The 11621-nt window shown below is 43.5% G+C and overlaps 1 pseudogene; it reads left to right on the top strand.

Moving 5' to 3' along the window:
* LOC144281460 (U4 spliceosomal RNA) lies at positions 1-72 on the top strand (annotated as a pseudogene).
* The last annotated feature ends 11549 nt before the right edge of the window (positions 73-11621 follow it).

Raw genomic sequence — 11621 nt, 5'->3', positions numbered from 1 at the left:
GGCTTTGTGCAGTGGCAGTATCATAGCCAATGAGGTTTATCCAAGACGCGATTATTGCTAATAGAAATTAAGGAAGAGAAAATACATTTATAGTACTGTACTGCAAAAAGCCTGCATGTAGCTTAACTGACTGGGTGGTTCAGTCAGTTAAGCCTCTGACTCTTGATTTTGGCTCAGGGCATGATTGCAGGGTTGTGAGATACAGTCCCATGTCAGGCTTAGTGCTAGGCATAGACCCTGCTTAACATTCTCTCTGTTCCTCTCTCTGCCCCTCCCCCTTTCTAAAATAATAAATAATAATAATAAATAACATTAGAAAAAAAGCCCTCATGTAAGTGGATCTGCACAGTTCAAACCCATGCTATTCAAGGACCAACTATATTTAGAAATATTAGCTTAGAATTAAATAATAAGATATGCTGAAGAGGAGTTAAAAATGATAATAAACTGAGGCACCCGGGTGGTATAGTCGATTGAGAGTCCTGCTCTTGGTTTCAGCTCAGGTCATAATCTCTGGGTCCTGGGATCAAGCCCTGCATCGGCTCCACACTCAGCATGGAATCTGCTTGGGATTCTCTCTCTCTCTCTCTCCTCCTCTCCCACTCTCCCCCTCCTTCCAGTGCTGTCTCCTCTCTCAAATGAATAAAGTCTTTATTAAATAATAATAACCAGCTAACAAGTATGAAATCAAGCACTAACCTAAGCTTTTTTTTAAAAAAGAATTTTATTATTTACTTATTCATGACAGACACACGGGGGAGGTGGGGAGCAAAGACACAGGCAGAGGGAGAAGCAGGCTCCATGCAGGGAACCTGATGTGGGACTCACTCCCAAATCTCCAGGATCACTCCCTGGGCTGAAGGCAGAGCTAAACCGCTGAGCCACCCAGGCTGCCCACTAACTTTAGCTCTTTACATGTATTAACTCATTTAGTCCACACTAGAACCCTAAATTCTAGTAAGTATGAATACTATTCCCATATTACAGACTAAAAAACTGAGTCACAGATTGATACAGAAGGCCAGGTGATACTCATTAACTATGATGTATCTGGGTACTAAGATTAGAGCAAGGGGTCAAGAGGAGACATCAAATTTGAATTAGAACAACACTGCCACATATTAGTCCTATAGACTTGGGTCTTCACAGGTAAAGTGAACGGGCAGGTAGATAATTTCTGATTTGTTTTCAGTGTCAAACCCTAAAAATCCTTAACTTTGTTTCTAATGGAATAAAATAAGGAAGGGCAAGAGATGAGAAACAGAGGAAAGCAGACTAAGACCATCAAGGCTTTGGGAGATGCCTCTGGATCTTCTTAAAACCTGTACCCAGAAGGTAGCCTAGAACAAAATGAATGTATGAAGGAAAGAACTTGTAGAGGATAAATGAAAAGCTCACTCAGAGATAGAAAAAAATTACTGTATACAGTATAGCAGAAAAGAAAGTAGAAGCATAGTTCATGACAAATCATCAGTGGGAGGGCAGCCCCGGTGGTGTAGCGGTTTAGTGCCGCCTGCAGCCCAGGTCGTGATCCTGGAGACCCTGGATCGAGCCTCACGTCAGGCTCTCTGCATGGAGCCTGCTTCTCCCTCTGCCTGTGTCTCTGCCTCTCATTCTCTCTCTCTGTCTCTATGAATAAATAAATAAATAATCTTTTTTAAAAAATCGTCAGTGGGAGAGCCAGGGGAACATGACAAGCAGACATGGATGGCCACCCATCACGGTAGGGTTGCAAGATCATCAGTTCTGGCATCAGACTACCTCAAGTTTGAATTCAGGCTCTGCTACTCTGTAGTGTGACCTTGGGCCAGTCCCCCACCCTCCTCTGGGCCTCAGTTTTCCTCATCTATAATATGGGGATAATATTAGTACCTTCCTCACAGAGTTGCTGACCAATAAGCTGAAATAATACACGTGTGGCCCTAGAATGTGGCAACGTGCTCTATGAGTTTAGCCATTGTTATTAATCCCAAACCAGTGGGAGACAGACAAGTAGCATTCCAGTCTTTTCATCATATCTGGCCTGATTATTCCTTGACAGAAGTTGTAGCAGTGGCAAGAGGCCAATGTGAACAGTCGATGAAGAAGATCCCTGACGAATGCTAAAGAATTGAGACTAGCTTTATGGAGAAGCAAACATCAAGGCGTGAGTCATTATATGTATATGTAGGTGCATGAAGGCGCTCCCTCAAAAATGCCAGCAAATTGTACCTCTTCATCTCATTTCAGGGCAGATGAGCTTGCTTCACGTAGGAGGGAAGAATTTCCTGATAAGGGATTGGGTATAGAGTTCTAAGCAAGAAAGGGTACCTATTTCCTACTTTGGGGGGCTTAAAATATAAATACATACATTCTTACCTTGCTGAAGAGGGGGCTTAGCCAAGGCCCAGGGGTGACTGGTAGATGATTCCCTCCAGTTTTTAGACCTAAGAACCTAGCATTGAACCCATTCTAGTGGTTGCTTTGATTCTATTTTTCTCACACTCAATCACCCCTGGAGCTGAGCACTTACTGTGTGCCAAGCATCCTTCAAGGTCCCACATTTCAGTTATATTCCAGACCCCTTCTCCTTGCTGGGCCTTTCTGAAATACAGTTGTGCACATGTGCATTCAGTTCCCGTCCAATCTCCATTCTTGTCCATCCTCCAGGAGCTCATTTCTGACACACAAGCACATACTCAAGTCAGCCATAATGTGATGCACTTCCCTCGTGTTGTGTCTGTGCCTAAGGATGGGCTGGTGGAGACAGTGTGATGCAGGTTCAGACACTGAGAGCCTCCCCAGAGTCTGGGTCTCCACATTCACTCCTAGCAAGGAGGGCCCCAGAAATCGTTAGTGCAGTGCACGGACTTCCCTCAATTTCTCAGGTGCTGAGTAATGGGGGTAAATTAAAGAGAAGAATCATATAAATAGACCACTTGAACAAATGATCATATTCACACATAGGAAACACAAGAGCAAATGAGAACAACAGGGGAACCCGGCACTAATGAGACCGGAAGGCTGTTTCAGTTTCTGGGCTCTGCTCTGTGGTGTTTTGAAAGGGCAAAGCGACTCAGTTGCAGGAATGTCCTGGGGGAGAGAATCCCACCAGGACCAGCTATTATTAAGCTGTCATGGAGGAGGTGGGGAAAGGCTGATGTGTGGACTGTTCTGAGAACAACCCAATGCTGGGTCTGATCAGAGATCATCCTCTTAATGCTGCCTGGTTTTTTTTGTTTGTTTTGTTTTGTTTTGTTTTGTTGGGTTTTTTTGAGAAATAAATGCCCAGGGTTACCCTGCATCTTTGCAAACTCCCCAGCAAGCCAGCCCCAGTCTGGGCTTGTGCTTGGGCAGGGGCGAGAAGTGTAATCTGACGCCACCACCTGCTGGCTGGCTGGAGGGCTGGCTGGAGGGCAGTAGGGAAGGAAGGCGGTTGTTTGAGAATCTTTGTAAAGGCTTTGCTTCCTTCCCGTCCCTTCCCTCTCCTCCCACATAATTGCTTATTCCTCTGGCAAAACCCTGATCCTCAGGGTGAAAGTTCTCCGTGTATAAAAGAGGGGTGATAACATTTGTTACCCACTTTTTCGATGTCTTGCAAGGTTTCATGTTCTAATAGTTATAAAGCATCTTGAAGTTCAGCAAAAGGTGACCATTTGTAAACACCTTGAACGGTCATTGACAACTGATATTTAGTGAGCAGAGACTCAGGACCAGAATGTGTGCTTGATATTATATGTCATCCCCTTCAGGCTTCACGATGCCTTGGTAAGGAAGGTATTGCTATCTCTACCTTTCTGGCAAAGAAAGAAAAAAAAAAAAGCTTAGAAAAATGAAGTAACTTGTATACATTTATAGAAGTAAAAAGAGTCTGGCCCTAAAGTTTTCCCAATATATGGTTCAGCCTTTCCATGTACTTTGGATTGTGTCTCCTTGGACTTTCTGTTCATTTATCCAATGACTATCCACTGTGTGCCAGGTATTCTTCATGTTATGTTTTTGTCTCCTCTATATCTGTGTGTATGTCTGTGTCTCCTTTTCTGTATCTTCCTCTGTCTCTTGGTCACACACACACACACACACACACACACACACACACACCCTGAGCCAGGTGGAAGGCAGCCGGTTATGGGTGGCCAGTAGTTCTGGGCCCTACCCCACAGAGCTCTTCTCCCTGTCCTCCTTCCCCCAATCCTATTCTCATCACACAATTCCCAGAGATGTCAGTACCTGTCCCCTGCTAACAGGGCCCGTTTATGACATGAAGCCAGCAGTTTGGAATCCTGCATCCCTGGGGTGAGCCTTCCTTGGCAAGATATGAAGAAGTTTGTCCATTCATTGTATGCTACAATTCATTTGACAATAAATCGTATATTGCTTTGTGACAGCTCTCCTGTTGTTGCTTTAACAACTGTTTGGGCCTTAGAATCTTCCACATCCTTGTGTCCTGTTCCTAGAAGCAGGAATCATGTCCTGTGTCTATTTCATCAACATCGCTACATATGTTTGACACATGACAGGCATTCAATAAATATTTGTTCGCTTTCTATCCAATTTCCTCCCCTCCTTGGGTCTGCCCGATTACCTCTCTTCCCACTCTCTGTGCTTTCCTGGAGGCTCCTCATCCCCTTCCTTTCTAGGCTTTTCATTCCTTCCCCTCCTCAGGTAACTTGGCATGGAGTCTCATTTACTTGCTAAATCACCTTCTTTGGGTCCCATAGGTGGAAAACAAACCAAATTTGGAATCTCCTGATCTCTAAGTTTTGGTTACTCTAGGATAACAGAGTTTGCTGGCTACACAACCTTGACTAAGCCACCACATAGACTCTTATGGGCATCTATGTCTCCCCATAGTCATTGTCTCTTGTCCTTTCCCCCACTTGGACCATGTAAAGGGACATCCCTTGCAAAAGTCATTAAGGTCCTACCAAAGCTTAATGCAACAGACCATTTTCAGCCTTTTATTTTTACTTCTCAGCGCATTTGTCCTTACTGACCAGTTTTTCATAAACACTTCCCTCAGCTTTGATGACATCACTTTTGTCATACCTTCTGGCTTCTCTGGCTGCTGCTTCCTCTCATTATTATCATTCCTACTCTTATTACACATAATTAACATAATAGCTAGCATTAATTGATGCTTCTATGCACCAGGAGTTTACTAAACTTTCTAGCTACTGTTCTGTAAGGTAAGTACTATTGTTGCCCCAATACAGAGAGAGACAAAGGCTCACAGGGGTGACACACTTGCCCAGAGACAGATGGCCAAAGGTGTCTGATTCCAAAGCTTATTCTCACAAAAGAAACGAGACACTGCTCCATCTCATTTGTAGTTTCTCTTCTTTTCACTTTTAGAGCTCCTTGGAGCTCTGGCATGGGCCTGTCTCTCCTCTCTCTGTCTACCCTCCCTGGACAATCTCACTCACTTGACTTGGTAACCATCCATATAGAAATACTACTACATGCCTACCTTCAGCCCATGCTCTTTCCTGACCTTCAGACCTTTTTCTCCAACTGCCCATGCACAGGACAGTGACATATGAGGTCTCAAACATGACATGTTACCTTTCCCTCAAAACCTATTCTTCTCCCTGAGAGCAAACTCCCTCTCTCAATAAAATCACATGATTATCCATCAATTGCCCAAGTCAGAAAACTTAGTGTCCTCTGTTTTAAATCTTACTCATCTTCCTTATTCACCTTTCTTTCTTTCCAAGGGCCTTTAAGACTTGGTTCCTGCTTCTCTTTCCAGCTGTATTTCTCCTTTTAAAAATTTTTTTATTATTTTTGGGGGTGCCTGGGTGGCTCAATCAGTTGAGCAACTGACTCTCGATTTCAGCTTAGCTCATGATCTTAGAGCCCTGTGTAGGGCTCTATGCTCAGCAGTCTGTTGGAGATGAACTCCCTCTCCCACTCTCTCTACAACTCCCCTGCTCACACTCTCTCTAAAAAATAAATAAATAAAATCTTTTTAAAAATTAAAAATAAATAAAAATCTTATTATTTTAAGTAATCTCTACACCTAATGTGGGGCTTGAACCCACAACCCTGAGATCAAGAGTTGTACACTCTACCAACTGAACCAGCCAGGCCCCCCAACCGTACTTTCTCTGATTCATCCCCATTCTTCACCTAGCTGTGATCACCCTATTGCAGTTTCAAGTTGAGCCAATTACTTCATCACAATTACTTTCCAACTGTTGATGTAGTTCCGTCTGTTGAAGTATCTCGAGGATCCAGCATAGTGCCTTATACATCAAAGGCTCTAAAAATAATATTGAATGAATGAATGAACTGCAAAATAGAGTTAATTATAACTACTTCTCTGTTATATTGGGTAATTGTGAAAATTACATGGAATAGTATTTGCAATTGTACTTTGTAAGCTATGAAATTGTAGAATCCTTGCAACAATAAAAAATTATGCATGGTTGATCTTTTTCAGAATCCCCACCTTCTTTCTGGACCCACCATCTTCTCAATAGTCAAGAAATCATCAAAGTCCTTCTGGGGACTCCAGCTGAGACTAGCCCCAAGCCCTTTGCCCATGGAAGTTCCCTTGGATCCAGAGCTGCTGATTTTGCATTCTGCACCATCTCTGTCAGTTCCATCCCGAACATGGTGCAATTGGCAGCTGCTGCCAAAGCCTTATTATACTCACCCCTCCACACCCACAGCTTGACTCCAGCCCAATTCAATTTGGTTCTTTAGGTCGATTCTCCCCACCCTAAGGAGTATTAGTGACTGTCTTGCTAGCATCTCCATTCCCAAACACCCTGGAAGTCCCTCTTGCTTTCATTCTTTCCAGAAACTTTGGGAGGAGGGATATCTTGACCATAGATTCTCCTGGCCATGGAGAAGATGATTTGGAGAGGAATAAAATGCTAATATAGTTTTAAAGCACACCCTTAATGGCTGGATTCAGGGTAGAGAGGTTGGAAGGAATGTGAGAAAAGGGAGAAAGGTAGAAACGAGGGGTAGATGTGAGGGTGAGATGCTGCTGGGTGGGCAGGAGAGGGACTTAGTCCTTCTTGGGCATCCTCAGGAGGCAACAGTCCATTTCAGCAAAGCAGGTGTCCTCTCTGGCCAGCTGCAGAGGTGGGTGTCCCACTGTCATTTAGTGTTATCCTACTCAGGGCCTATGTTTGATCTCTTATGATTTGATTTACAAAGAGATTTATTCAGAATCATTCCTGACCTTAGAGGCCAAAATCAAGGGTAATCTCAGGTGATTTTGTTTTAATCATCACCAGGGGTACATTTTGGGAAGAGTAATCCCTGTATCGTCTGGTGGTTTCAAATGATGAACAACCACAACAGCAACAACCCCACTGGCTCATTCACATAAGATGGTTGTGTAAATGTGCCCTCTTCTCCTGGCACCTTAACACCTGCTCCTTACACATCCTTTGTGACTACTTGAAAACCACCCTGGATGTTCCCTAACCTGAGGTTATATGTATAAACATATGAGGAAAAAGCAGTTAATGTGATCTGCCCTGGACCATCCATGCCAGGAATGGACAAGCTCTTAATTCCATAGGAGACTGTTTTTTTTTTTTTTTAAGATTTTATTTATTTATTCATGAAACAGAGAGAGAGAGAGAGAGAGGCAGAGACACAGGCAGAGAGAGAAGCAGGCTCCATGCAGGGAGCCCAATGAGGGACTGGATCCCCCATCTTCAGGATCACGCCCAGGGCTGAAGGCGGCGCTAAACCCCAGCCACCGGGGCTGCCCTAGAAGACTGTTTATTTGGAAATCTGGAAGCATCTAAATGCTGTGCGTATGTTAAATTTCTTTCTCTTTTGGAGGGGAATTAATCTCTCTAAACTCCAAACAAAGTGCTGATTGGGGTCTCCAAGTGAACAGTCTTCCCCTGTGACCACCTGCATGCAGGTGCCTTCCCCTCAGCCCCTTATGCCTCTCTTTTGGCATCGCTGTGCAGAACCTCTTTCTGCAACTCAGCCTCATCCTGGCCCAGAAGCTGCACTGCTTGTATGACACTCAGGGTGCTAAGCTTACCTGTGCTTTTCCCTGTTTTTATTGGGCAATTTGGGAAAGTGACAGAACTGTCATAATGTGTATGTTGAAGTCTCTGGGTTTTAAATTCAACAGAGAGAAAAGGAGGGGGCTCATGAGGGTAACAGACACATTTTATCACTTTTCAAGATATTAGTTCTGGAGCCTCAATTTTTTTTCACCCTCCAAAAAAAAATCCCTGCATAACAACTAGATAGAATGATGAGCGGTGACACCTTGGAAGGCAGCCAGTCTCACACTAACAGTATTAGAGAGATAATATAATTTTAGAACTGGAGGGGCCTCAGACCTGATTTAGACCAACGCTCTCATGTTAAGATAAGGACAGTGAGGCCCAGGGAGGTGTTCTGACTTACTCAAGGTCACATGGGGAATTTGATCTAGAAATGGTTCTCTGGCCAGGCGAGACCACTCTATCCAGACTCAGGCAGGGTGAGTTGCAAAGGCAGGGTCCATGCAGAGGGCTGGAGGGAGGTAGTGGGAAAGGAAGGGAGCGAGCAGGGCACTGGAAGAAAAGAAGCCAGGAAGGGTCACAGAGAAAGATATTTTAGAAGCATGATTTCACTTTTTTAAAAGATTTTTTATTTATTTATTCATGAGAGACACAGAGAGAGAGAGAGAGAGAGAGAGAGGCAGAGGGAGAAGCAGGCTTCATGCAGGGAGCCTGACGTGGGACTTGATCCCAGGACTCTAAGATCACGCCCTGAGCTGAATGTGGCACTAAACCACTGAGCCACCCAGGCTGCCCAGAAGCACAATTCAAATGCAATGGTCAAGCCTGAGACATCTGGGCCTCAGAGGTACCAGAGGGGCCTGGAATGGGCAGAAATCAGACACGGGGAAATTCACTGGGAGTCAAAGCAACCGGAAAAGCAGAGTCAAAGCGGCTGATTTACAAACAGCACAGGGCTCTGCATACAGAAGATGCAGCTGCAAACCCAAGGACAGCATTTAGATTTATGGAGTGTGGATAGGACTTTTGGTCAGCATCAGTCACCTCAGCCCTGTGAATCACAGCCAAATCTAGATGAGTTGTATTATTGACCATGATAATAGGAGGATGAATGGTGGCTATGATTGCCTATACTGCAATCAACCTTTTAAGATGGCTAGAAATTTTAATCTGGCCAACCCTTGGCCCAGATAATGATGTCCCAGAGACACAGCAATAGTCTGAGTAGGAGCAGCTTTAGAGACAAAGGCCGCCATGTACAGCCCTATGATGGAGGGGCCCACTTGGTCATGAGTCAGAACCCAGGTTAACACAGACCTTGGTTGGAGAGGTGTGTGTGTGTGTGTGTGTGTGTGTGTGTGTGTGTGTGTGGTGGGGGGAAATGGGGGGAAAGACAGCAAAAGCTGGAGAATGGAGAAAACCGAATTGTCTATTTTCATCTCATGGATTCAGAAGCCTCCAATGATGCAGAACCCAAACGCTAGTGCTACTGATGCTCAAATGACAAACCTCTAAACAATTTCATTGCCAATATATTCAGATTTTTGTCACAAGTCTTGACTAAGTCACTTAACTTTGCTATGTGTCAGGCTAAATCAACACAATCCCAAAAAAACATCTGGATGAAAATGAAATGCCTCTGTCAGTTGTCTGGGTGTTTTGTCTACCTGACATCAAACAGCTGGATTCTTGTAAACATTTGGATGATGCACTGAATTCTTCATTTTTCATTCAGATCACAAAATCATAAACTCTCCAGCTTGGCAGGAACTTAAAGGTCATCTAATCCCTGATATTTGGCGTAGCCTCAAATGACCTGTTTTGTATTATTGTGCAAATCAAACACTGAGATAGGGGTATGTGTTGTGTCTAATTATACATATTGTATCTTATTTAAACACATGTTTATTTTAACATTTGTTCTCCTTGGCTGTTTAATTGAATTGTAAATGAATCACTTACAGAGTAAACTGGATTATTATATGTATGAAAATACAATGAAATCCTGTAATTAGCCCAGACTTGATTTAAGAAAAAAAGCTGCAGGTGCATAAATGTGCATGAACCTTGATGCCACACTCAGCATGAAGCCAAGAGACTGCATGAGTTACCTTCACTCCTGAAGCTACCTGCTTAGCTTGAGAGAGACAGCAGTTTGCAAAGAAGTTTGCTTTATCTCTTTTTTACTTCCTTTCTTACGGCTGCCATTTAATGAGCTTGAACCAGGTGTCTGTCCCTAGACGGAGACTGAAACAGAGTTAGGGCAAAGGACTGTGAAATTCATTAACTCCACAGATCTGTTTTAGCATCTGAATTTTTCTCATCCAGCTGGCCAAGGCTGCAAGCCACCCCACCCTCTCTGCATTCAGAGAATTCCTTTAAAGACATTCACCCGGCGTCTGAGTGGCTCAGTTGGTTAAGCGTCCAACTCTTGGTTTCAGCTCAGGTCATTGTCTCAGGGTCCTGGGGTTCTGGGGTTCTGGGATAGAGCCTGGCATTGGGCTCTGTGCTCAGGGGGGTGCCTGCTTGAGATTCTCTCTCTCTGCCTCTGCCCCTCCACCTTCCTCACAAACACATGCTCTCTCTCTCTCTCAAATCAATAAATAAATCTTTAAAAACTAAAAAAAAAAAAAAAAACAGTTGCCCAAATGCAGCTTCACAGAGAAGATGAGTTAAGGAAGCTTTCTCTCCCATAGATTTGGCTTCTGGTCTTAAGTCTGTATTTCATTTCTCTGACAGTCTGCATGGAGCTTTTCATTTTTCACAAGTGGTTCTTTGAGCCATTGACTCCTTTGTCCTGCTAGGCTCCATAGAAATGGGTACAACCAAATTAAGATATAGGAGCAAATGGGGAACACATTCCAAAACTAAATAATGTGTACACTGAGTTAAAATGATGGTCTGTGGAGAAAACCAAGCCAGAAGGTTCAGCAAAAGGAAGAAAGGATGAAATGAGATCATGAGTCAATGAGGCAGGGAGATAGAAGAAGACTGTTCTGGATGGCAGGAGATGTAGATAAGGTGGTTCTTATATTTGCAGTGATGAAAGCTTCTAATAGGGTGGAGGGAAGGTGAGAGCAAATCAGTCAGGCAGCCAGCTGTGTTTGTGGGTACCCACTGGGCACAGAGCATTCTTAGTGGGGAGGTGGCCAGGCTGTAAGAGACCTTCCTGAGTGAGCTTAAAAACTAGTAGAGGAAACCCCCATAGCAAACAACACTTCTGTGAACTTAAGAGAAACCAGAACCATATTAAATAATAAAGAGAACTACAATCTAAGCAGGCAGTCATACAGCCACATGTTCAAAAAATAACTCAAGCAATCTAGATAGGATAGGTTTAATACATATGTATGTCAGAGTTAACATTTATCGAGTACTTACTATGCAGTAGATATTGTATTAAGCACTTTATATACATCTTATATATGGGAAATGTGGACTAGCCTGGGAAATATAAACATCAAGTAATATGCCTGTTCATTTTGGTATGAAATGAAAGAAATGAAAGGATATAGGGAGGAGGTGTAGGAACAGATTTTGGCATTCCAGGATTTGACATAACTAGCAGTAACTATCAATGAGCAGCCCTTAAAGTGCAAGAAATGGATTAATGTATAATGTGCTCAGATCAGAATGACTTACATTGGG

The sequence above is a fragment of the Canis aureus genome, chromosome 12 (genome assembly GCF_053574225.1).
Source record: "Canis aureus isolate CA01 chromosome 12, VMU_Caureus_v.1.0, whole genome shotgun sequence".
In the NCBI taxonomy this organism is placed as follows: Eukaryota; Metazoa; Chordata; class Mammalia; order Carnivora; family Canidae; genus Canis; species Canis aureus.
This window is presented reverse-complemented; position numbering and strand designations above follow the sequence as displayed.